This window comes from Mesocricetus auratus, unplaced genomic scaffold (genome assembly GCF_017639785.1).
Source record: "Mesocricetus auratus isolate SY011 unplaced genomic scaffold, BCM_Maur_2.0 Super-Scaffold_100031, whole genome shotgun sequence".
Classification (NCBI taxonomy): domain Eukaryota; kingdom Metazoa; phylum Chordata; class Mammalia; order Rodentia; family Cricetidae; genus Mesocricetus; species Mesocricetus auratus.
The window spans coordinates 3350546-3373403 of record NW_024429212.1 but is presented as its reverse complement, the minus strand read 5'-3'; the positions used below and the strand labels follow the sequence as shown (position 1 = coordinate 3373403).

The 22858-nt window shown below is 41.5% G+C and overlaps 1 protein-coding gene across 1 annotated transcript in view; it reads right to left on the bottom strand.

Moving 5' to 3' along the window:
* The window catches only part of Csmd1 (CUB and Sushi multiple domains 1), a 1489308-nt gene that overhangs the window by 462775 nt on the left and 1003675 nt on the right, over positions 1-22858 (bottom strand). The gene's annotated exons all lie outside the window — the stretch shown is intronic.

Here is a 22858-nt window from a genome sequence, read left to right as displayed (position 1 = left end):
TTATCAGACCACCATGCATTAACATTAGAATTCAACAATAACACAAATCGCAGAAACCCTACAAACTCATGGAGATTGAACAATGCACAATTGCACCATCCCTGGGTAAAGGAACAAATAAAAAAAGAAATTAAAGACTTCCTCGATTTCAATGAGAATGAAGACACAACATACACAAACTTATGGGACACTTTGAAAGCAGTGCTGAGAGGAAAGTTTATAGCACTAAGTGCCCACATGAAAAAACTGGAGAACAGTCATACTAGAGAATTAATAGCACAGCTGAATGTTCTAGAACAAAAAGAAGCAAACTCCCCAGGAGGAGCAGACGCCAGGAAATAATCAAATTGAGGGCTGAAATCAATCAAGTAGAAACCAGGAAAACATTGAGAAGAATCAATGAAACAAAGAGTTGGTTCTTTGAGAAAATCAACAAAATAGACAAACCTCTGTCCAAACTAACCAAAAGACAGAGAGAGAACATGCTAATTAACAAAATCAGGGATGAGAAAGGGGACATAACAACGGACTCTGAGGAAATCAAGAGAATCATCAGGGCATACTTTGAAAATCTGTACTCCACAAAATTTGAAAATTTAAAGGAAATGGACAATTTCCTGGATAGATATCACTTGCCAAAACTAAATCAAGAACAGATAAATAATCTAAACAGACCTATAACCCCTAATGAAATAGAAGCAGTCATCAAAAGTCTCCCAAACAAAAAAAGCCCAGGCCCAGATGGCTTCAGTGCAGAATTCTACCAGAAATTCAAAGAAGAGCTCATTCCAATACTCGTCAAAGTATTCCACACTATAGAAGCAGGAGGCTCACTGCCAAACTCTTTCTATGAGGCTACAATTACCTTGATACCCAAGCCACACAAAGACACAACTAAGAAAGAGAACTATAGACCAATTTCCCTCATGAACATTGATGCAAAAATACTCAATAAAATACTTGCAAACCGGATTCAAGAACACATCAGAAAAATCATCCACCATGATCAAGTAGGCTTCATTCCAGGAATGCAGGGATGGTTCAACATTAGAAAATCTATCAATGTAATCCACCATATTAACAATCTGCGAAAGAAAAACCACATGATTATCTCACTAGATGCTGAAAAAGCCTTTGACAAAATCCAGCACCCCTTCATGATAAAGGTCCTAGAGAGATCAGGGATAACAGGAACGTACCTGAACATAATAAAAGCAATATACAGTAAACCAACAGCTAACATCAAACTAAATGGAGAGAAACTCAAAGCAATTCCTCTAAAATCAGGAACAAGACAAGGCTGTCCACTCTCTCCATATCTCTTCAATATTGTACTTGAAGTTCTAGCTACAGCAATAAGACAACAAAAGGAGATAAAGGGGATACAAATAGGAAAAGAAGAAGTCAAGCTTTCATTATTTGCAGATGATATGATAGTTTACATATGTGACCCAAAAAACTCCGCAAGGTTACTCCTAGAGCTGATAAACAGCTTCAGCAAAGTGGCAGGATACAAGGTAAACTCAAAAAAATCAGTGGCCCTATTATATACAGATGATGAAGTGACTGAGAAAGAAATCAGAGAAACATCACCTTTTACAATAGCCAAAAACAGCATCAAATATCTGGGGATAATGTTAACCAAGGAAGTGAAAGACCTGTATATCAAAAACTTTGTGTCTTTGAAGAAAGAAATCAAAGAAGATACCAGAAAATGGAAAGATCTCCCATGCTCTTGGATTGGTAGGATCAACATAATAAAAATGGCAATCTTGCCAAAAGCAGTCTATAGATTCAATGCAATCCCTATCAAAATTCCATCACAATTCTTCAAGGACCTGGAAAGAACATTAATCAACTTTATATGGAAAAACAAAAGGCCCAGGATAGCCAAAACATCCCTATACAATAAAGGAACTTCAGGAGGCATCACCATACCTGATTTCAAGCTCTATTATAGAGCTATAGTCCTGAAAACAGCTTGGTATTGGCACAAAAATAGGCAGGTAGACCAATGGAACCGAATCGAAAGCCTAATTTTAACCCACACACCTATGAACACCTGATTTTTGACAAAGAAGCTAAAACTGTACAGTGGAAAAAAGAAAGCATCTTCAACAAATGGTGCTGGCATAACTGGGTAATGGTATGCAGAAGACTGCAGATAGATCCGTGTTTATCGCCTTGTACAAAACTTAAGTCCAAATGGATCAAAGATCTCAACATACATCCAGCCACACTGAAACTTTTAGAAGAGAAAGTGGGAGATACTCTTCAACGAGTTGGTACAGGAGACCACTTCCTAAACATAACACCAGTGGCACAGGCACTGAGATCAACAATTAACAAATGGGACCTTCTGAAACTAAAAAGCTTTTGTAAGGCAAAGGACACAATCAAAAAGACAAAAAGGCAGGCCACAGAATGGGAAAAGATATTCACTAACCCTACATCTGACAGAGGGCTAATCTCCAAAATTTACAAAGAACTCAAGAAACAAGTCTCCAAAACACCAAAGGATCCACTTGAAAGGTGGGGTACAGAGCTAAATAGAGAATTCTCAGTAGAGGAGGCTAAAATGGCCAAGAGACACTTAAGAAAGTGCTCAACATCCTTAGCCATCAGGGAAATGCAAATCAAAACAACTCTGAGATACCATCTTACTCCTGTCAGAATGGCTAGAATCAAAAACACCGAAGACAATTTATGCTGGAGAGGATGTGGAGAGAGAGGATCACTCCTCCATTGCTGGTGGGAATGCCGACTCATACAGCCTCTTTGGAAATCAGTATGGAGATTCCTCAGGAAAATGGGAATTAATCTACCACTAGACCCAGCAATTCCACTCTTAGGCATTTATCCAAATGAGGCAGGTTCATACAACAAGGGCATCTGCTCCACTATGTTCATAGCAGCATTGTTTGTAATAGCCAGAACCTGGAAGCACCCTAGATGCCCCTCAACTGAAGAGTGGATAGAGAAAATGTGGTACATTTACACAATGGAGTATTACTCAGCAGAAAAAAACAATGGAATCTTGAAATTCGCAGGGAAATGGATAGCACTGGAAGAAACCATCCTGAGTGAGGTAACCCAGTCGCAAAAAGACAAACATGGTATGTACTCACTCATATATGGATTTTAAATATGGATCAGGATAGTGCCAGTCTGCACTTCCACAGATAGAGAGTCTGGGAAACAGGAAAGAACCTAAAAGATATGCATATATGCATAGTACCCAAGAGAAGAGGATGGAGACAAGATCCTCTGAATGGATGGGGAACAGGGCGAGGGGGTAGTGGGACCTGGGAAGAGTAGAGGGGGTAAAGAGGAAGGGAGTTGGTCATGGGGGAACAGGAAGTTGAGGGGGTGGGGGTAAAATAGGGGGAAGAGGGAATCATAGGATCGAAGACAGATCAGGCACCAGAGTGACCTCGAGTGATCTAAAGGTATAACATCAATTGGCAAGCTAAGCAATAGTGGAAGGACCACCTCGAATGCCCATTCCTGATAATGAACTTGATGTCTATAACTATCCGGGAGCCTTCATCCTGGGACTGATGGAAGCAGAGGCAAACACACAACTAAGCACTGAACTGAACCCAAGGAACCCAGTGACAGAGAGAGAGGAGTGATGAGCAAATTGGCAAGGAATGGGCTGGCAAAACCAGCAGAGACGGCTGAGCTGAACAGGGGAGTGCTCTTGGACCCCAGACCGACAGTGGGGAGGCCAGAATGGGACTGATCTGGACCCCCCAAATGTGAGTGTCAGTGAGAAGGCCTGGGCAACCTATGGGGCTCTGAGCTGTGGATCAGTGTCTATCCCTGGTATACAATCTGTCTTCATGTGCCTATGGCACAAAGAGAGATGCTCTCTCAGCCTGGACTCTTAGGGGAGTGCCTTGACCCTACCAAGAGTGAAATGATAGACTCTAGGCATCCCCTATGTGGAGGGATTTGGCAATAGGGTGGGAGGGAGGGTGGAAGGGGAGTGCGGGAGGAGGGGAGGGAGAGGGAACTGGGATTGACATGTGAAACAAGCTATTTAAAATTAAAATAAAAAATGATTAAAAAAAAAAAAACCAACAAAACTAACAATGAAGTTATAACAATGATACTTACCAATATGCCTGCCAAAACAAGATCTAGATGATGACACCAGTAGGCATGTTAATGTAGGAAGGGGAAGTGTCCTAGGGTTTTAACCCTAGACAAAGAATTGTGTGTGTGTGTGTGTGTGTGTGTGTGTGTGCACACGCACATGCGCATTTAGGTGTTATATGTAATAATAATATATGCAATGCTACTAATCAAAGAAAAAGAGGCCATGTATTTGAGAGGGAGACTTGTGGGTATAAAAAGGAGTTGATTGGAGCAGGATTGAGGGACTAAAAGGAAAGGGGTAAGATGATATCAATATATTTTAATAATAAACATTTTAAGCAATTATTGGACATTAGTCATAGTTACTCCTGTATTCAGCCTCAGAAATGGGGAGGTTGAGGCAGGAGATTTACTATAAGTTCAAGGCTAGTTGAGCTACACAGTGAGTTCCAAGCCAGCCGGGCCACAAAATCAGTAAGACTGTGTTAGTCAGAGTTTCTATTGCTGCAATGAAACACCACAATCAAAAAGCAAGTTGTGCAGGAAAGGCTTACATTTCATATTGCTGTCCATCACCAAAGGAAGTCAGAAACAGCAACTCAAACAGGGCAAGGACCTGGAGGCAGGAGCTGATGCAGAAGCTATGACAGGGTTCTGTTTACCGCCTTGCTTCTCATGGCTTGCTCAGCCTGTGTTCTTATACAACTCAGGACCAACAGCCCAAGGATGGCACTACCCGCAGTGTTCACTAAATGTCCCCATAGATCACTAATTGAGAAAATGCCATACAGCTGCATCTGATGGATGTGGTTCCTCAATGGAAGCTCCCTCCTCTCTGATGACTCTAGCTTGTATCAAGTAGGCATACAAAACCAGCCAGTGGAAAGGGCTTATCTATAAAACAAGAATGAAAAGCTGTTTCTTACATAGATATTCAGAAACTCAGACATTTGCCTTCTGAAGGAAGCATGCTCACCCTGAGTGCTACACTGGAAAGACAGGGACACATGTCACTTACTCAGTGTCAGTTAAGTGCCTGGAGTCAAAGGGACAGAAGCAAGGAAGGGGATTCCACAGCACCCCTTATTGGTGAGGAGGAGAAATAGCAATCATGGAGGATCCACAGATTGGGGAGCCCATGAGACACAATCCCTAACTTCACTTATAATTTAGGCAGAGCCTGCAGCTTTTTGAGCAGTGAGGAACACTGTCCTTTTTAGAGCTCTCTGAGTCAGGCCCGAGAAAACCCAACTACTTCGATAACTACTTTGTTCTGGGAGTCTGTTTTTAAAACACCTGAAGAAAAACAACAAATAGTGAACCATGCCAGCAGTAATGGTTTCTCTGGCAAGCCCTGACTGTCCTGGATCTCACTCTGTACACCATGCTTGCCTTGAATTTGAAGATTCAGAGATCTGCCTGCTTCTGCCTCCCGAATGTTGGGATTAATGGTGTGTACTCATACTTTTAATCCCAGCACTCAGCAGGAGACAGGGGCAAGCAAACTCTGAATTTGAGGCCAGCCTGGTCTACATAATGAGACACTATCTAAAAAAAAAAAAAACAAACAAAAAAACCTCTGAACTTTGTATAACGTGACCACACATTTTTATTCAAAATATGCACATAATGATATAAAACTGAATGTACCCATAAGATTGTCTAAGTTAGACCAGCCTTGCCTCATCTGTTTTGTTCTGCCTTCTGACATCTTGTTCTAGACATATCTCTATGCAAATAGAAGTCAGGAAGGCCTTGAGAGCAGAAGCTTCACCAAAAGGGCTGCTAGCATGCCAGGGGTTCTCCACGCACCCTGTCAATACCTAACAAGGGGAGGAGGGCCCTCAGATGGGCTGTTTTATATATTCCATTGGTCATTCATCCACAAAACTACAGCCAGCTGCTTCTTCAGGGAAGAACTTTAATCACTGAGAACCTCTTCTGTTTTTTTCAAATCTTTTTTAAAAAAAGATTTATTATGCATAGTGTTCTGCCTGAATGTATGCCTGCAGGCTGGAAGGGGGAACCAGATCTCATTACAGACGATTGTGAGCCACCATGTGGTTGCTGGGAATTGAACTTGGGACCTCTAGAAGAATAGCCAGTGCTCTTCACTGCGGAACCGTCTCTTGAGGCCAAGAATGTCTTTTCTGGAGTGTTATTCTTAATATCCTGAAGCCTTCTGTGGAGAGGGGAATGCAGAGTGATAACCCACATGGGAGCATGGGTGTCTGCCAGCACTTTGTACTCCACTTAGTACTGTGTAACAGGGTCATTTGAAGCTGGTAGCATTGGCTCAGTGGACAAGAGCTTTTGCTTTTCTTTTTTAATTTTTTTATATTCCAATCCTAGTTCCCTCTCCCTCCTCTCCTCCTGCTTCCCTTACTCCCTCTCATCTGCTCCTCAGAGAAGGTAAGACCTCTCCTGGGAAGTCTACTAAGTCTGTCTCATCATCTTGTTGAGGCAGGACAAAGGCACATCTCTACCCCCACACCCCTGTGTCTAGGCTGCACAAGGTATCTCTCCATCTAGAATGGGCTCCACTAAGTCAGTTTGTGCACTAAAGTTAGATATTGGACCCACTGCCTGTGGCCTCATAGATTGTCCCAGTCACATCATCACCACATATATTAAGGGACTTTAGTTCTCTTCTTATAGGGGATCTAGATTTGTTCCCCAGCACCAACAAGGCACACAATTGCCCCTGGCTTAAGCACCAGGTATCTGATGCTGCCCCATTTTGGAGTCCATGGGTACCACATAAACATGGTCCACATACATACAGTTAGGCACATGCACAGGACCGTAACAACACCAACAAAAATTGTTTCAAAGGGCTCTGCTAAATATCATGTTTGTGCCACGGTTCTTGCCCAATATAGATGGCCACACTTATAAATTGGCACCCGTAATTATCTTATGGTGTTGCTGACTCTCACTGTGAGACACAAAGGCAGTCAACCATTCAGTAAGGTTCCCTGAGCAGAGAGTGAGAGCCAAGCACAGGCTCTCAGTGTTTTGTTTTGTTTTTCAAGACAGGGTTTTGTGTGTGTGTGTGTGTGTGTGTGTGTGTGTGTGTGTGTGTGTGAGTGTGAGTGTAGCTGTCCTGGCTGTCCTGAAACTCACTTTGTAGACCAGGCTGACCCTCAGATCTTAATGGCATCTCTCCGTACTTTGTGTTTGTCTTAGCTCTGTGTTATTGGCTTTGCCAATGATCTTAAAATGTAAAAGAAAGCTGGGAGGATCAGTCTTGTCAGCCCATCTGCTCAGGAAGCTGAAACAAGAGGATCACAAGTCCAAAGCATATATGAGCTATAGTGAGTTCAAGACCAGCATGTTCAATTGAGACTCTGATGAGCACCTTTCTTGCTGGTACCAAAACCAAGGTTCAGACCCCAGCATTTTACATGCATGTGCATGTGCGTGTGTGCACCCACGCATGCACACATACACACGCACACACAAATACATACATGCACACACAAACATACATACAAACATGCATACATATACACACATTCACACACATGCATAGAGATCACACATTTACATACACACATATGCATACATGTACATACATGTGCATATACAGGATAATTCATAACCTTTTAATGTTATTGAGTGATTTCAATAGGTGTAATTTTCATCTAAACGGCACTAAATGGCCCTCTCATTTACATGTGTGTTTTGAACTTTTTCCTTGTTTGCTCATTTATGAACCCATCATCTGGGAGACTACACAAGCCATCAGAAAGAATATCTTAGTTCCTCTTCCTATGGTGATATCAATTAAATCCCTTTTCACATACTACACAGGAAGTAAAGCAACACCCCTGACCTTACTACAGTGTCACCTGGCCTGCCTGCTACTGAATGTTACAGATTGTATCCCAACACCAGTATTTTCTTTTTTTCACAGAAGAATGTGAATTTTAAATTAAATACAAATTCTTTATATATATATATATAATTTTTAAATTTAAATTTAAATTAGAAACAAGGTTGCTTCACAAGTCAGTTCCAGGTCCCTCTCCCTTTCCCTCCCCTCCTCCCATGCCCTCCCCCCAAACCCCCCAATATCCACTCATTTCCCCAGGGAGGGTGGGGCCCTCCATGGGGATGTCCATAGTCTGTCATTTCATCCAGGGCAGGGCCTAGACCCTCCCCCAAGAGTTCAGGTGAGAGTGCATCTCTCATTGTTGGATGGGAGCCCAAAGTCCACTTGTGTGCCCCGGATAAATACTGATCTACTACCCAAGGCTCAATAGATTACCTAGGCTTCCTCACTGACACCCACATTCAGGGGTTCTTGATCAGTCCCATGCTGGATTCCCAGGCATCAGTCTGGGATTCAAGAGCTAACCCTTGTCAGGTCAGCTGTTTCTGGGGGTTAAACTAGTCCAGTCTTAACCCCTTTGGTCATCAGTCCTCCCTCTCTGTCACTGAATTTCTTTTTTTTTTTTTTTGAGTGTTTGTAATTTTATTTTATTTATTTTTTATTATTAATTTTTTTATTTTTAAGTTTAAATTTAGATTAGAAACATGCTTGGTTCACAAGTTAGTTCCAGGTCCCTCTCCCTTTCCCTCCCTTCCTCCCGTGCCCTCCCCCCAACTCCCCCATTATCCCTTCATTTCCCCAGGGAGGGTGAGGCCCTCCATGGGGGTGTCCATAGTCTGTCATTTCATCCAGGGCAGGGCCTAGACCCTCCCCCCAAGAGTTCAGGGTGAGAGTTCATCTCACATCCAACACCAGTATTTTCATCAAAACACTTATGTCCCTCCCCTACTGGCATGTGTCAATACAGTTCTACTGTCTACATTGTAGCAATGCAATGGAACTTACCAATACATGTTAATACAGTTCTACGGTCTACAATGTAACAATAAAAAAGGTTACTGTCTCCATTTGGGCAATTGTAGCAATGTAGTGGAACTGATCAGAATTTACAAGTTAACTATTGTGATAAAGTCTGAGAAGCAAATTAATTCTGGAACCAACATTTTGAGACTCAGCTAAGTCTCATCTTGAAGGATGCATGTACTCCTTAAAATAAAAGCAGGATTTCTATTTTCTAGCCATCAATTTTCTGGCTTCCTACAGAAACCTTGTAAGTAATCTTTGGAGTGATTATCTTGATGTCATTGCAAGAGCAACATTTAAGCTGATTGACAAAATCGGACTCTAGGTTGCAAAACTAAAGCCATTCTCCTTTTTTATGTCAAAACAGTGACTATAAAGTAAAGTAGCCTGGGGCCGACTGTAGCCAGGATGCTGGGTTTAATGACACTGGGGTCTAATTGTCTTTTTCACTGAAGAAACTCTTTGAATATTCACCACACATCATCAAATTGCCATTGGAGTTCAGCTTGGGTTCCTTTCTGTAAAATGAGACTGGTCTATTCATTATAGTGATGGCTTTTCGGGTAATGACAGTGGATTGGCATCGTAGCAGGAAGAAACTGTCACAAATGTGCCCTTCAGAAGCTATAGTGAGACCCTAGTGAAGGAGCCATGTCGCTAAGCAGACTTGTGTGTTTGTAGAATTCACAGGCCACCAGTTCTTCTGAGATCTGCTTCCACCCTTGGAATTATGAACATTCCACTCCAGAAGCGAACCACTGACTATTTTGAATTAAGACAGACAGAAATAGAACAGTTGAGAGAAAATCACTTCAACCTTCATTGTTTCTTTAAAAATTTGACAAAATGCCCCTGTAAAGGAAGGGCCTCAATATCCTGAAGAAAACAACACTCTCCTGCAGAACCTGTCACCTGGTGAGTGACTACTCTTTCTCCCGGCCATTCCCGACTCCCTGCCCAACCACCCCATGGGCCCTGTCCTATTTATATTTATTACATTTTTGTCTAACTAAGAATACAAGGGGTTTAATAACTGTTTCTGCTTGGGCGTCTTGATAGGAATCATGGACCACATAAGAGTTATAATACACATGCTTTTTTATGTCACTTAAATACAGACAAAACAGGAAAAGGAAAGTTACCGCTTTGACACTAAAATATACCATAGATGAGTGATGGAAACCTTGCTGCCCCATGACCTGTGGGTGAGCAAGGTAAGCATGACTAAAAGAAGATTTACCACTACTTCTACTGCATGATAAGAGCATTCTTTGAAAGTGAATTGAGAGTGGACAGGCGGAACAGAAGAGAAAATGCTAGAGGTACTGTCCACATTCGCCAACTCTTTGTTATAGTCTTCTAGGCTTGTTCCTGAGATACTCTATGAGAAAACAAAAACTGGTTTTGGTTTTTTCTTTTTTAAGTCTGGGTTTTACTACTATGTAGTCCTGATGGTCCTGGAACTTCCTATGTTGACCTCAAAGTCAGAGATCTGCTTGTCTCTGTCTCCCCAGAGCTGGAATTAAATGTGTTTTCCACTTGCAAAGGGAAGCTGGGGAAATGGGCCTTTGCAATATGAATGAATGTGTGACCTTTTCAAGTGTGAGGCTGAGCCTTTAACAGCTGAGCCAGTTAACCTCTGACTAAATTTTGTTTTCTCCCAGTTGTATTACATGTCCATTTCTTGGAAGACTGAATGATATTTCCTTGCTCCTTGGCTAACAGTCACATGCTGGGGACACAGCCTATCTCCCACTCTAGCTAAAAATGGCTATTGATCCTGGAAAATCTTAGTCACTTTCAAGACCACAGGGCCTTGAGTTGTGGCAAAGCACAGCATTAAAAATATTTGATCTTTGCCCCATTCTGCAATGGGGACACATCCTTGCCCTCTGCCATGTCCAGGGTCAGCTCATCACCATGGGGTACTAAGAGATCCATAGCTCCTGTACCATCCAAAGCCTTTGCTTTTCACTTTTCACCATGTGTACCTGAGTCTTTCTGCTTCCTTGAATGTAAGGACCAACCTACCCATACCCCCTTTTAATGCCCAGTACACTCAGGAGATTTTCTTTCTCATTACAAGTGTTTATGTAAGTGTATACTGCATACAGCAGCTACTGAACTTGGTCCATTTGTCTGCTTCACAGTAATGCTTTTATCTTCTATTTAGACACAATAAAAACTACTCAGGAGCACCAACATGACAAAGATGCAGTAAATACTTGTCTTGTGAATAGCAAATGAATACAATAGTATAATTCTATCGAAAAGCACAAATATTGTGTATTTTACCGTGGATCAGAACACAAGAGAGATGTGAGCTACTCTTTGTGTATGTTAACTTATGAATGTCAACAGAACATTGTGTGGAATGATATTTATGAAGAAGTAATAATATATTGTACAAAGGTGACTTTCATAAAGAACTTATTGTTTACTGTTTCTTTTTATTTCAGAGAGCTCCTTATTTCTTTTATTTATTTTTCTTTTTCAGCTCAGGGCTTGAATAAAGGACTTCATTCTCTCTCTATATGTATGAGCTATCACCCTACCTCAGCATTGTATTAAATTAATTAGCTGTTAATTTACTTTTTGTAGCACTAAGGGTTGAATGTAAAGCTTGACACACGCTATGTAGAACACTTTATTTTTAACCTTCTTTCATATTTTTTTTCTTTTGGAGACATGGCTCCCTAGGCTCACCTTGAATTCACTCTGAAACTCATTCTAGTCTGGAATGTGTGATTGCCCTACCTCAGCCTTCCAAATGAGTTGGATGACAGACATGTACCAGGAGGCATTGTGTAATTTAGGTTTTAGATGCCAGATCAGCGATGTGAATTTCAAGGAACCAGTGCAGAGATCCTTGTCTTCCTGAGCTGTGTGCAGCCAGCAGAGCACTCAAAGTCCTGTGGAGCTGCTCTCTGAGGCATGTGTGAAGCGTTATGGCAGTGCCTGTGAGTAGTGTGTTTCTCTATACCAGTGGTTCTCAACCTTGTTGATGATGCAAGCCTTTAACCACTTCCTCATGTCGTGGTGACCCCCAACATAACATTATTTTCATTGGTACTTCATAACATAGCTTTGCTACCACTATGAACCATAAGGTAAATATCTGTGTTTTCCAGTGGTCTCAGGTGACCCCTGTGGAAGGTCATTTGACCCCTGCAAAGGGATTGTAACCCACAGATTGAGAACCACTGCTCTACACAGCTGTATCATTTTTATAGTAAAGTACTGGGGAAACCAAAACAAAACAGTCAAAACAAGAAGTTCATGTTATCTCATGTCTTGTAATGTAGTGCCTGCCTACAAAATCTATCTAGGCTGAACTTCTGCCTCCAAGAATTCTTCATACATTCCAAATGTTCCTCATTCCACTTTAGCATGATTCATATTCTGACACCTTGGGAAACATGGAGATCACTCTAATGTCCCAGCAATCTAGTCAGCCTGGCATTGGTACAAAAAACAAAACAAAACAAACAAACAAACAAACAAAAAAACGGACCCATAGGCCAGCTGAACAAGAGAGAGCCAAGACCCAAGTTGCAGTAGAGTCTACTGAGAAGTGACGTAGGAGTAAAGGCCACTCAGAGGGACAAAGCTGGATCCTTCAGTGGATGGTAATGGGACAGCTTAAGAGACCCACACAACAGAAGGAAACCCTAGACATGGACCTTACACTCCTCCCAAAAAGTAACTTCAAATGTTCACACGTCTGAGCAGGAAATGAAAAGCTGTGAATCTAGAAAACCTCAGAGGAAATATGTTGGAATTTATGAAAATGGGGATTTCTCTCTGCTGAGGACTGCACTGAGGCCTCTGAGAGACACTGTGAGTCCCAAGGCATCTTGGACTTCAGGGAATTAAAAAAAAATTCTCAAACAAACAAAACAACCCTTTGACAAAAAACTCTTAGATCCCAATTAAAAAGCAACAACTAAAACTAGGGAAAATCTAGACACATGTTTCACTGAAGATGACAGGCAGATAGGATATAAATATAGAAAATGTTTTCAAACCCTCATATCATAAATGGAAATGCGATTTGAAACCATGAAGCTGAGCTCCCACACCACCTTCCCAGTGGCCCAAACCTGAAGACTGACAGCAACAGATGCCAGGGACTCTGGGAGGCAAGAATGGGGCCATTGCAGAGGAGAGCATCAGAGTTTATAACACCTAATCTGGTCAGTAAGGAAGAGTAGCCGAGAGCACCAAGGCTTTCTTTTTTTTTCCTTTTTTTGGTTTTTACAAGACAGGGTTTCTCTGTATTGTTTTGGAGGCTGTCGGTCCAGCCTGGCCTTGAACTCACAGAGATCCGCCTGCCTCTGCCTCCCCAGTGCTGGGATTAAAGCATGCGCCACCACTGCCCGGCTGCACCAAGGCTTTCTTTCGTGAGCAGAGAGATGAACGACAGGTTCAGGGACATCTGAACTGAGGGCAATGATCCAACAGTGAAAAAACCACATAGCCCTGGAAGAAACTTTACATAAGCTTCTAAATAAAAGGTGTTAATCCTAGAAAAGCTGTGAGCTACATGTTTCCAACTGTGGAACATTCCAGAAGAAACAAAACTAGTGATTTGTAGACTTTTGTTAGCCAGGGTTTAGGGTGAAAGTTGTAAGAACAGAAGCTGGGATTTGAAGATGTGAACACTTGATGCTTCTATATTTTTCCACACAACATGACACATTTGCTCAAGTGCACATCCAGCAGTAAGAACATATCCTAATATATAAACTACAGATTGTTTCAGCACAGTCTGGTCATTGGGGTGCCGACAGTGGTCAAGAGACTGGGTGTGTTCCTGAGAGGAATACAGTGGGAACTCTCCCTTTTTTTAACCATGGTGTGACCATGAACTTGAAAATGCCCAGAACCTTTTCCTAATTAACTAGAAAAACGAATAGAACAGAAGCCAGAATAACTTCAGTCACAGACACCATAAGCCTTTGGAGACCCCGAAACATCACCAGGGAGAGTGATCTTGTGACAAGGCAGAAGCAGTTGCTGAGGAGAGAAACATTTTCATTTCTTCAGTGCTATTAGCCCAGGTGAGTTGTCCATGAGCCTGCAAACACAGCCTGACACATATGCCTGTAAGTAACCCTAATTAAAGCCATGGTCACCAAACAAAACCCAAATGAAAACAAAACAACCCACAAAAGGAGGTGGAGCCCTGGTTGAAGAGAGAAGATGATGGTGGAGATAAGAAAAAGACAGGAGGGGTTGAATATAACCAAACACAGTAAGTAAATGCATAAGGCTGTCATAACAAACCCCAATATTATGCATAATTAATATATCTTAATAAAACCCCAGTGGTCTAAGGTAGAATTTGCAAACTGTATCTTGACCAAAACATTTGACTTTGCATAAGAGATGCTAAGCAACAAAACTTAAAAGGAATTACTCATTTTCCTGCACCCTAAGCTCCATTTTAATATTAACTCTCTCAACACATTGACTATTAATGCAAACATCATGAGAAATACAAGTCTATTTCCTGATGATTAGTTTACCAGAGATATGGAAGAGGATGCTGGGATATCTGCTCGTTTGCTCTCAAGCAGATGAAGGGAGATTGATATTTTGGAGCCTGGTAGTACTAGAGGAAGTTATCATGTTGACAGGGAACCACCCAAGGAGAGGTCACAGGGGGCCATGTGCAGAGTGAAGGGAGGTGACAAGCCCGAGCTCAACAAGGCCAGGCTTACATACACCTCAGCAAAGCAGATGGGATGGAATGAGGAACTAAAATTTGACAAATCGTAGTACAAGTACCTCCCCTTGCCCCTTTGCGATGAATAGTGGTGAATGTGGAGACCTGTTTGTGGCAGTTTGAGGTGAAGAGAAGAGACTAAGTAACTGCTGTGGGCTCAGCCCTGAGTAAGACATGTGTGGCAAGCCTTCAAAGTTTCAGGGAGGATTTCTGAAGAGAGTGTGTGAAGTATGTAAGAGCCAGAAGGTAACAGTGAAGAGCCACGAAATGTCATTTTCTAGACGCGATCCAACCATTGAACTCAGTGACTCACAACAATTGTAATTACCTGTGCTGGGTACATCCAAGGTTCCATTGGTAAACCTGACAATGACCCATCAAGAGGGACCACTACACAGGGTACTTCCCCTTAACCTCTGAATGATTACTGGCTAATGATGGATTCTAGGAGAGAGCTGAACCACTGTATTTATTTGTGCTCACTCGGCTGAACCTACCAGGTTTCAACAGATGGTTCCAAGCCCAGGGCCAAATACAGAGGGCTCTGTTTAACATTAGTAGAGCACAACAAAATGAATAGAAATGAACATGAGAGATTTGTGAGGAGCGGAGGACATAAGGGTGGTAGGGAGGTTGGGGCTGGGAGAGGTTGGTATGTACTGCATACATGGGCATAATACTCAAAACCTAAAAATTTAATTAATGTTATAGATAAGTTTTAGATGTTTTCTGGACATAAATAAGAGGACAGTTGGCTAGAATTAACACTGGTAATAAACCCTGCACTGAATTAGGTGATACAGCCATCAAACTTGTGATATCAAACAACTGACAGTTTCTGATCTAATAAATGAGATAATATGTTTCTAATATCACATGTAGTATTTGCACAAGAGATACTCATAGAATGCATAGGACATTCTCACAATTATCTTCAATCATTTAAAGAGTTAAATAAAAATCAGCTATTTTTCCCCAATATCAGAAATATACAAACTCGGAGTGCCCACTATGTCCATATCAAAATAAAAACCTAGCATCTTTTGATGGAACTTGAGTAGTCAGAATTCTTGTGTGTTCCTGGAAACTGAATTTTTGCTGAAGTTGTGATGTTCCCAGATAGACATTGCAAGCAGAACATTTGAATGCTGCCTGGTGTATGTCATTTTATATGTGCTTCCAACTCAAGGGCAAACCTTCTGATGGATGATTTAAACAGGCAAGTTGAATGTGCAGAATTCTAACACGGCTTGTAGAGAAACGCTTGCTAACATGACGTTTAGACTGTTCAAAGAACTTCCTATTCAGCCTTTGAATCTCTGCCAACTCTCTTCTCTCACCCCCACGGGCTCTCACACATCTTCAACCAAGACTTATGTTTCTTCTACCGCTGAGAATTCCCTGTCTGCTTTCTCTACATGAGAACACCAATTCACCGAACTTAATGGATATAACTAGACAAATATAAGGAGTAAATAATCAGTTGTTGGAACTAAATTATCTCATTTAATTCAATTAATGTGCTAATCAATAAGGAGGCATTAAACTTAAAATCATCAATGTATATTTTTGACTATTCCATTTTTTTCAGAAGTGAATAAATAAAACAATTGTCAGCTTTAATCCCAAATTATAGGACCATATAAAACATTAAGAATCAAGAATATTGAAATAATTGAATAGGAATCTAAACATATATTTACTCAGATCTTTATTATTTGTACTCACATTTCATGATATAAATTCCCTCATTTCCAGATGAATACAGCTCTTATGAACTCCCGTGGAAATGGATCTATGAATGAGGATAATGTGCTAGTTGCTATATTTGGTGATCTACAATATTAGGTAAATGAACTAAAACACCCCTATGCCAAGCGATCACTGGCTTCTGGTGACTTTGGCTATGCTACTGGTTAAGGCAGATGTAGCTTGTATTTCATGACACCCAAGGTTTTCAAGTCTTCTTGTTCCCAAGAGAAACCATACCTATGTTTTTCTTTGAAATCTATCAGATAAGTAAGACATTAGTTCTTCCAAAGAACCAATGGAAAAGATGAAAAGATAACATGCAGGCATGGAGAAATTATTTGTACTCCATATGTCCCACAAAGGACTAGTATCTAGACTATATAAAGAGTAGCCAAAAGTTAACAAGAAAAAGCAATCAGAAATTGTTTCTAGGAAAGCTATAATCACAAACTTTGGCGATGAATGAATCTTGTATATCTTTAGTCATTAAATAAATGCAAATCAAATTATCACTATAATGAGACAAAATGGATGAAGCAGAAAAAATGTAATTATACAAACACAGGTGAGCATACTATGGAGGGGACTGAACTTCTGTTGCTGATCAGGTTGTAAAGTAGGACATCCACTGTGAAGTTAGTTTCATAGTTTGCTGCAAAGCTAGACATGTGGTTATCACAGGACACAGAAACAATTCTACCTCTGGGCATCTATCCAGGGGAAGAGAAAGCCTGATTCATGCAAAACCCTGCTCACAAATGTTAGTAGCCTTTTTACTCATAGTCGCTTATCCTGGACCCAGACCCACTATCTTTCAAAGGATTAACGAGCAATTCACCTGGCCTGTGTCTTGATATGAAAAACTGTGAAACCTAAGTAAAGCTAGATTGAAGGTCTATCCAGAAGATTGCATACTGTGTGATTTCATGTATGTGATAGTCTAGGACTGTATGTAAAATTAGCAGTAGTCACCTAGGGAGGATTCCTATGAGGAAGACATTACAAGAGAGGCACTGGAGACATACACACATATGTCCAAGTACACACCCCCCCCCCACACACACAGGGGTCGGGGGAAGTAAGCATAAGCATGTCGTTACTGCAACTTACTACATTCTCTATACTATCACTTGTAAATCTCCTAACTTATGCTCCATCTTTAGCAGTGTGTGAAACTCACCCATTGGGAACACCTTGCAAAATGAAAGGTAGAGAAATGCCTTCTAACAATTTTTACCATGTCTTGTGAATTCATAACAATTCCAAAGTCAAAAATAAAAAAGATCTAGCAGATGTTTAATAGGCTCAGAAAACACAAACATCACCATGCTGGAGGCACAAGAGAGAGGGTAGACTTCAGAGCATGTTGACTGTGTGCAAGCAAGTCTGTTCATTCCAAGATGGCCCTGGCTGACCTTGCACAAAACATTTTCTGAGAACATTGAGAAAGGCAGACAAATTGTTCGCTACTGTATGTGCAAGTACACACCTATATCAGCCCCATCCAAGGCAGACAAATTGTTCGCTACTGTATGTGCAAGTACACGCCTATATCAGCCCCATCCCTGGGCCCCTCCTTGTATGTGCCATATTACAGATCATCCACCAATTTCCTTAAAATTGGCTATAAATAATGAGCATGCTCACCTGTTAGTAAAAACTTGGAATATTTACCTCAAAACTTCTCATAGACTGAAGTCAAAGAACAGATTGCCCGATTATGGGCAATCTGATTTCTTCCTTCCTGAGAAAGAGAAGTCAATTTGATTGTATAATTCTGTAACTTCATGAAGACAGTAATGAATGAGATGCCTTTTAGTGTTCTCTCTAAAACCTAAGAGCGTGGTGTTCTCAATGAAATGGCCTGGCCTGTGGCATTGGCCTATTTTTCAGTCCCCTTCTGCTCACCTAGTATTTCTGGACTCTGAAACCTACCTTCCTATCTACCTTGAGAGCCAGCCTCATTAATTGATCTTGCCAACCTATTTCTTTGTGTCTAGAGTTGACAGGCTGAGAGTGTAATTGAGAAAAGACCTTCAGCGAATGATCAGTTTAGCCTTTAGACCTTTGTGACTGAACACCAAATGTCATAGTCACATAAATCATTTACCTATCACTGCAGGGGCTCCCTCCTCTGACAGACATTAGCATTATACCCACTCCACAGACACCCAAAGACAAGCAGTCCAACAGTCATCCAGAGATCCCGAGATAAAAAGATTAGGTTATTATATTTTATGCAGACTGATGAACATGTAAGGTGATATGCTGAGCCTGTAGAATCTGCCATGGGCATGCTAAGCCATATAGTCATCCTTCAGGCCAGTGGAGGTACCTTCCCTAGACTTCTTTATCAGTTACAAGAATAACAGAGCACAGCCTCTGGTCACTTTGCTCAGTGAATTCTACCCTTTAATCAGTCGGGCTTTGGCCTTGGTTACTTAGGATGCTCATGGAGATTTTTATTGTCCACTAGGCTTGGTCTTCAATTTCACCATCTAGAACCCAACTGAGTCCTATTTTTCATAACCTAGCAGACCTTATGTTCCTGGCTGCCTTAAGAATTACATGTATGTGAGTGTCCTGTGGAATGTGATGGACCACCTCACTTTGCAGACAAGTTCTAGTTCAGCTTTTCCTTCCCCAAATGTATCTGAGACATCAGCTTTTCGCAGCAAGGTTTTCATGGGTATTTGTGAAGATATTTCAGCTCCTGTGGTGACAAAAGCCTATTCAGTTGCTGCATAATTTACTAACCTGACTTATAAAGCCCTACATTAAATCTGCTACTTTCATGCAGCATGAGGATACAGCCTTATGAGGAGAACGAAGATCTGTAATGATCGAAAAGCACCCTGGAATTACATGCGATGGAAGAAAGCAGATTGGGGCAATTATCCCTCTTTTTATTATCAAACTTTCAGATGGCTTTTAGAGGTTAATGGAACTATTATTTTTCCTTCTTTCAAAATCTGCCTTAAAGCTGGTCTGGCTGTCTCCATGTGAGGAGCCTGGCTCTTGCAACTAACTGCAGGCAGAGTTTCTATTAAGCAAGCAGGGAGATCACACACGTGTGTGCTATCACTTAAATTCATCCTAGAGGATCTGTGTCCTGGAAATGAGCCCTGGTGATAGGAGATGTCCCTGAACACTTAACCACAAGTGTGGTATCTTCGATGGCATTTTTATGAAACACAATATGATTTTTGGAGATAGGCAAAGTGAGTCACTCAAACTGGAAGATTCTGTGAGGTAGGACAGAGCAACCACACCTCTCATTCCTCGGGCAATTACGGCCTGTGAAGATGCTGCCTTGAGATGAATTCCAGACTGAAGTGTCAGAGCATCAGAACAGCCACCACTATCTATGGCTGATACACTTCTGGAGTGAAAGGTGGAGGTGTGATCTCTGCTCTAGGCAGACGGTGTGTACAAAATTCTGGAGTCAAGAGTGAAGTCAGCAAGTGGGTCTAACTTCCTCAGTCCATTCTGAAAGTGGGTCACACACGAAAACCATTTTCTAAAACCGTAAAAGTGGTGTGCTGGCTTCTCTTCCTAATCCCCCAGAAGTGCCCGATTAATGAGAATTCACAGTTTTTTCCCTTCTTTCCTCCTAGCATCTGCAGATCCATTTATAAAAAGAGGGCCCAGGCCAGAAGATGTCCCTGGAAAAAAAACATTGCTGGGGATTTGGGTCCCTGAGTCATGGTGTACCATGGAAACAAGAACGGACTCAAGATAGAATGTCTAAATTTTGTGAACATAATTAAAAAGTCAGTGACTATGACAACCAGTCTCAGTCTTTTTATTTGTTTCCTATAGTTACTCCAAACCTGCAAAAAGAAAAAAAATAGGAAAATGAAAGTGACCATGCTGGATGGGTCAGTACACCATGGCCCAGGGTTGAAGGATACATTTTTCCAAATAGTCAGTGTTAGGAAATGGTTTTCACAGACATGATGTTTTAAGAACATCATACAAACATTCAGTAGTTCTGACAGACGCTTCCCTGTGTCCTGAATGGGGCCCCACTCTGAAGCAGAGCTCCCAAAAGCAGATACATAGATTCTATCATTTACCCCTTCCACATAAGTCAGTGGAGAACTAGTAGCCAGGGTGGTTGATGCAATCATAAACGCAATAAGAAATCAACTGTTTCTGCCAAATACCCAATCTGTAGGCAAAATTGGAATGAATTTGCTTACACTTCAAGTGTGTTTTTCAAGGTAGGTAACATTGATTACAAAACAGTAAGAATGCTGTTCATATGAAAGGGAACAAGAAATAAACTAAAAATGGAAGGTGGTAGCACTTGGGGATATTTATTTCAGTATGTTCGATGTCTATTCTTCCCAAGACTTACACAGCAATGCACTCTGTTGACAAGTTCACCTTGCATTTAAAGGCAGCTTTAGAATGGCCAAGGGTGTCGAAGTCACTCTCCTCTCTTGTTTGGCATAAACAGCTGCAACCTAACATTCAGTAGTCAGGCAGAGTGTGCTGTCAACTCCACTGAGCTAATCTATACTGAATTTGTGAAGTCATTTGTCATTAACTTTGCATGGGGAAATTGTTTCCAACAACAGACATCTGTGTTCCTCCTGCCCCGTGGCTGTTTCTATGAATGAGCGGGAAAGGCATTTACCTGTCCATCTTTCCAGGGAAACCATCTAGGATGGACTTGGGGATATGTCTCACCAGACTTGCCTTGTGCAATGGCATGGGCATGGTTACTGCTGTCACATATTTTATCTGTGAGGACTCTCAAGAAGGAGAAGAGACCCAATGAGTGGCGAGGAATGCAGAGGGATGATCTATTATGGTGGCTCATAGCTGACACTGCATCCTGGCCTTCTGTTTGGTGCTTTTAGAACACATTTTGTCAAACATCATCAAACCCTTATTTGGAGGAGCCTCTAGAGATATATTGGCTTCAACTATGAAGTCACAAGGGACTGTGGCCTCCAAGCTCTCGGGTATGACTGAGACACTGGAGCTTGAACCTCAGCAAAGGGCATTAGAAAGAAGAAGGCTCATGCCAAGCTCACTGACATCTCTCTATCTGCATAAAGTATTTAGTCCTGTGGATTATCCAAATGAGGCTGGTTGCCAGTGCAAATGTGAAGAATGTAAATTGCTTTCTCTTAGCTTACCCTCATAAAGATGGTATGGAATTCACAGAGCACAAAGGGAAAATGACCACCTTACTGGGCTCACAGTAGGCGCAGAGCTTGTCCTAACAGACTTACCTCCAGCCACCAGAACACAGATACAGTGAAACCAGTGTCTGCCTCTTTCCTGGCATGTACAGAGTGAATCCCCTGCTGCTAAGCACTGCGATGACTCACTGCAATTCTAAGACCTCCTTCTTAGACAGAGATGCTCTTAATGGGATAACTAACTGCCCAATGCTCACCAAATGACACAGTCTGGAAAGGACCACTTAGAATATTCTGGCTTATCTTCCAGATAACAATGCACAAGCGATTACTGGTTTAGCATTATTGACAGTGAGTCTTGGACCTGATCTTAGCAAATGTTTATACCAGCAGAGTCTGTCCCTCCAGTGACCTGTAGAAAATACTTTGCTATCCTCAACTGTCCCTTCAAGGTCACATATCTCCCTCAAACGCTGGTCCTAGAAGGCTTCTGGCTTCTTCAATTCTGCCTTTTCCTCACTGGTGAATCCTTAAACGTGGCACAGAGATTTGAGTACTGCCTGGGCATGTGCAAGAACACTTTCTGATACTCAAAAAATTGTCAGATGTGTTCCCTCCTGTATCAATAGGGACAGGAGAGAGTTTTGCATTAGTAAGCTCTGCCAATGTCACCCCAGCAGAAGAACATGTACCCAGTGGGTGGAGCCTCCCATTTAATATTGACTTAATACAAGTATATCACCTGACCTGACAGCTGCTTCTATCAAACTGTAGATCACCTCCTCGAGAATTTCAATCATAAAATTGATATTTTTCAAAATTATTGCCAACACATTCTTTTTTACCTTTAAGACAGGCCGCTGGAAGTAACAAAGACCAAAACTTTACATTGATGAACAAAATCGCTTTCTTCATACTTCTGTCACTCAATCATTTCCACCATATAAAAATGCATCTGCCCCCCCCCACCCAATTTCATTTGAAAGAAATGGGCCGAGATTATCAAGAGAAAGTAGCAAAAAATTTCACAGGGTACTAATGTTTGCATAGAACCCCCTACAAGTACTCAGATATGGGATACCCAGTGAGTACAGCATGGGGACAATGTGAGCAGAAGTCTGGGAGATGGCTGAAGCGGGTGACCACAGGCCAGCACAATGCGTGAATACTCTGCAATGCAGTAGAGCCTGATGTCATGATCAGTGACAAGAAAAACCTCAGGGAAAGTCTAAAAATATACTTGACCATCTA